This window comes from Alligator sinensis, unplaced genomic scaffold (assembly GCF_000455745.1).
Source record: "Alligator sinensis unplaced genomic scaffold, ASM45574v1 scaffold644_1, whole genome shotgun sequence".
Lineage (NCBI taxonomy): Eukaryota > Metazoa > Chordata > Crocodylia > Alligatoridae > Alligator > Alligator sinensis.
This window is the reverse complement of record NW_005843085.1, coordinates 299,759-304,342: the sequence shown is the minus strand read 5'-3', so window position 1 is coordinate 304,342 and position 4,584 is coordinate 299,759. Positions and strand designations below refer to the sequence as shown.

Sequence of the window (4,584 nt, the reverse complement as noted above, 5' to 3'; positions counted from 1 at the left end):
GCAGGAAATGAGCAGCTGGGGCAGGGTCCCCACCTAAATTTTTGAGGTTTGTTCTTGTGCTGTCTGCCCAACTCACTGACTTTAAACATCAGAGCACCCAGCAACATCCTTTGCTGGACAGGCTTCCCACAGTCATTAGTTAGATGTGTTTCTTATCAGGGTCATGCAAAAGTCAGGTTTATGTCATCAAAGTCTCTCTTGACAAAATTCTCTACCCACTACCATCCAGGACATGTTTGCATAGCAGGCTACGGAGAGCTGGGGGGACCAATGCAAATTTCTACCAGGCAGCTTATAGCTTGGTGGTTCCCATTGAAACCAGGCACAGGGGTGTGATCCCAAGCACCAAGGAAATCGGGAGCTTGGGAAGATGGCAGAGGGGTTTCTAGCATAGAAAAGGAGAAAAATTAATTACAAAGAGATGAGAAGGGATGGCCAAACTGGAGTGTTAGCATATTTCCAGACTCTCTAGGCTGCAAAGCATGGGAGAAACTTCTCAAGACGGGTCAGTTGAAGTGTCTGGAGAACAAAGCAAAGGTTAAAGGCAGAAGTGTGTGTGAGGCTGCTGGAGCTCAGAGACAGGCATCCTTTCTTCTATGTGTCATGTGACACAGCCTGAGTTGAGAAGACACTGGCCAGGGATAAAGTCAAATATATTGCCCAGCTGGGGGACTCAACTTCTGAAACCAACCTCACCCCTAGTGGAGTTGAATTTCCTTTGCTAAAATAGCAACCCACAGATGCAGTCCAAATTGATAACTTTCCTCTGGGTGTGCACATGGAAAGATACTTAAGTTTCTCCTTCCAATCAACTGCTTTAGGCTGTACTTTTCACTGCCTTTCTAATTCTCTAGGCCCTACAATTCTTGCAGCAAGACAGGCTTCGAAGGAGTTGGCAAACTTAATGAAGTAAGTTAGTAATTACATAGTCAGTTTGGCATTACATAGTAAGGCCTCAATTACAGGCAATACCACATTGAAGTTTGGGGCCTACAAAGAGATGTGAGCAAAGTGGATGGAAAAGGAAGTGGAACACCTCGAACAGCTCATAGTGGGAAATTGTGCTAAGTCCTTCTCTGAGCCACATGATGATTTCAACTTTCCATAAAAAGGTTGTACGGCAGTCTATGGGGTTCCTTCAAGTCCTGGAAAGTTAGTTTGGACCTGTGGCTTCAAATATAGCGTACGGTCCAGATATGTATCCTCCCGCTTCCTCATGGGGACCCTCTTATATACCTTTCATGACTTCAACACTAGGTTCCCACCAGAAGCAGCCCCACTGGCTCCTGCCTGGTGCTTCCAATGACATCACCTTGCCAGGTGAGGGAACTCGTCACATGACCGGCACTGGAAATGGAGAAAATGGAGGCAGGATTGTCTCCAGCCCAGGCCATAACTCAGTGCAGCAGATCGGGGAGGGCTGCCTGCTAACATCAGTGAGGCAGACTGGAGGGGTGATTCCTCCACACTCTGATCACCCTGGGCCAAGAGATTGCAGCTTACTCGCCAAATAAGCTTGTACTGCTGGGGTGGCCCACCTCTGGCACATGAGTGACAAGTGGCCTGGAGAGGCGTGGTGTCCCAAGCTGGATCATGCTGCAGCTGCTTCTTGATGGTCAAGAAGATTACATGACACCAGCCCAAGGGCGGGAGGCACTTTACATTAAGGCCTGACCTTGTTCTTCGGAAGAATAAGGAAAAAGTGCCCGGAGATCAGAGAAAGAGGTGTAGTCACTCTCCCCACATGGACATTTGGATGGAGAATGACATGAGAGACCAGGCTGCATCATCCTCTGATATACCAGACCTTCCCATCCAGATTGGCATGCTTGAGTTTCAGTCACCGATGCTGGCTCCTATCAGGCGATGGGTGTTCACCTGTGAACATGAACCATGTGTCTGCCTTTGCCCTTAGGGAGTGTTTACCCAGATGCACCTCAGGCAATGATGTATCCAATGCAAATGACCCATAAGGGAGGTGTAGGCTTGGCCAGGGCATCTCTGACATCATAATGTGCAGTGATGACCTGGCACTGGGTAACCAGGAGCAACTGATGCCCGCAACTGCCAGTCTGTCATCCTCCCACCCAAGACTGGTCCCATGAGAGCTGCTCTGGGAGCAACAGGGGCTGCAGAGTGGGAGACAATGAGATGTCTCATGGAGACGGGCAGGTGCTGGAGCTGCCACTGGGGGTCCTGCCGCAGAAGAGGTGGTGAATGCCAGCCTGGGCTGGGGGCACCAAGGGAAGGCAGGAGTCAGTCTCACCAGATGGGAAGGAGAGCAGCTGGAAGCAGGAGTGACTGGTGCTTTGTCTCATCTTCTCTAGAAACATGCCTGCCCATCCTTCCCCTCTGCAGTCTCCACATGAGGGGGGCATGTCTGCCCTTCCAGCTTTTAAAACAACCATCTGTCTGTCCCTCCATCCCCTTTTCCAAATGCTTGATTCTACAACCTTGGTCCTCATCCAGTGCTTGTTTGGCCACCATAAACTATTGTACTTACCCATTTTCTTCAGACATTTCCAGTCCCACCTCTCATGCCTCTGCCTGTCTCCCTCATCTCCAGACTGACCTCCTCTGACATCCGAAACCCAGACTCCACACCTACTCCCTGATCTCTGCTGATGTCCTGGCAGGTGCTCATGACTGGAACAGTGTCCCTGATTGGATCTCGTGTCACCTGCACACTGATTGGAGCTCTCCCTGCTGTGTCTGCAGAGTGGCAGAGGAAGATGTTCACATCTGTGTCATGTATTTGGAGTCCAGGGACCTCGAACACCCATGGCTCTATGATAGATCCTGCCTCTTCAGTGATCAGGTCAGGCTGGATGTGAACTGAGGTATCTTTGATGTGAATGTTTTGGTTCACAGGGGGAAGGGGGAAGGTGAGCTGCTCAGGGATGTGGCCCAGCTGGAGAAAGTTGAGGCCAAACCCAGAAAAGACTGCAAGCTCTTTGAAGACCTTTTGATGTCTAAAGGCAACAGGAAACAGGACCAGGAGGAAGAAGATATGGTACTGCTGTCCCTTGTACTCCAGGATGAGTTTGATAAGTACTTAGGGTTGTCTACAATAAGGCTGGTCTGGTCACCAGAACCTGAAAGCATCATATGGAAAGGCAGCTTCCTCCAGCAGAGAGGAGAGACCTACAAGTAAAGGCCTTCACTAACAGTCCCTATTTTGCCTTGCAGATGGGTGTGTGAGAGTGTCCGACACATGAGGCTTTCCAGGTCTTGGATTCAAGGGTGGTTTACCCAGGAACATGAGCAGCCTGGGGTTTGGAAATGTCAGTAGACCTTGGATACCAGGGGAGCTGGGCTCAGGAAGGAGGAAAGCCTGTGGGCCTAAAGGAGATAATAGGCAAAAAGGAGCAGAGAAGTGAGCCTCTGGTAAGTGACTAGAGCACTGGCAGCATCTCCCAGCCAGGACTGGCACTGACAGTGTTGAGTCCCCTGTACATGAGCATGCAGCCCACCCAGGCTCACTGTCTCTGTATAACTGCAGACCACTCATGGTCCTTTGCTACCATTGCTCTCAGGCATCGCTCAGAGGGGTGGGCAAGCCAGAGGTGGTGGCCCTCACTGTCAGCAACCTCTGAGTACAGTGGGCACATCTTCCAGGCAGGCTGTACCTTTGAAGAACCTGGGGCCTTTAGCAAATCTCAGGACATGGTGTCCTCCAACAGCTGCCCTCTCGTGTGGTCAGGACTGACCCTCCACTTCCCTATATAAACCCTTGACTTTGAATATGCAGAGCAGAAGCTTTCGCCTTATATAGCAAATTAATTAATTTTGATCGAGATGCCAGCTGGGGATTCACCCTGCATCCTACTGTGACGAGCAAGTGTCCCGTTCAGTGGGCTCACCTAGTCTTTTCATTTTTACGTTCCTCATTCTCAGAATAATCCCCAGTGTTACCACAAATTGCTAGGTATTTCAGCTTTCACTTTACAATTTCATATCCTGTCCACTTTCATAGTTTCATATTTTCATAGTTGGTAGGGTCAGAATGGACCCAAGCAGATCATCAAGACTGACCCCCTGCCATGGCAGGAAAGACTGCTGGGGTCAGATGATCCCAGGTAGGTGTCTATCTAACCTCCTTTTGAAGACCCCCCAGGGTAGGAGCGAGCACCACTTCCCTTGGAAGTTGGTTCCAGTTCCTAGCTGCCCTGACTGTGAAGTAGCACTTCCTGATGTCTAGCCTGAATCTACTATCAATCAATTTATGGCTGTTATTCCTAGTTACTCCTCGTAGTGCTCTGTTACGTCTCAGCTGTGTATTCTTGGGCAACCCTGGCACAGGATGCAGTCTGTCTGACTCACAAAGCACTCACCCCCCCCCTCCCCTCTGCTACATAAATGAAACTGATTAAGATGCAGTGAGAGACACACCTAAGACCCTCAAGATAAGGGTGACAAGAGTGAAGTAACTGCCCTAGGTCTCATTTGCATCCGAGATGGAACCAGATGACCATCCATTTACATGAGAGATGGAGACCAGAAAGCCTGAAGCAGAAACTGCAGTGAATTCTGGGACCAGAGAAGCAGGGGAGCACTGCATGATGGGGAATCTGTGCTCCAAAT

At 49.8% G+C, this 4,584-nt stretch overlaps 1 pseudogene; it reads left to right on the top strand.

Moving 5' to 3' along the window:
- LOC112548297 overlaps window positions 1–4,584 on the top strand; it is a 51,446-nt pseudogene that overhangs the window by 12,427 nt on the left and 34,435 nt on the right.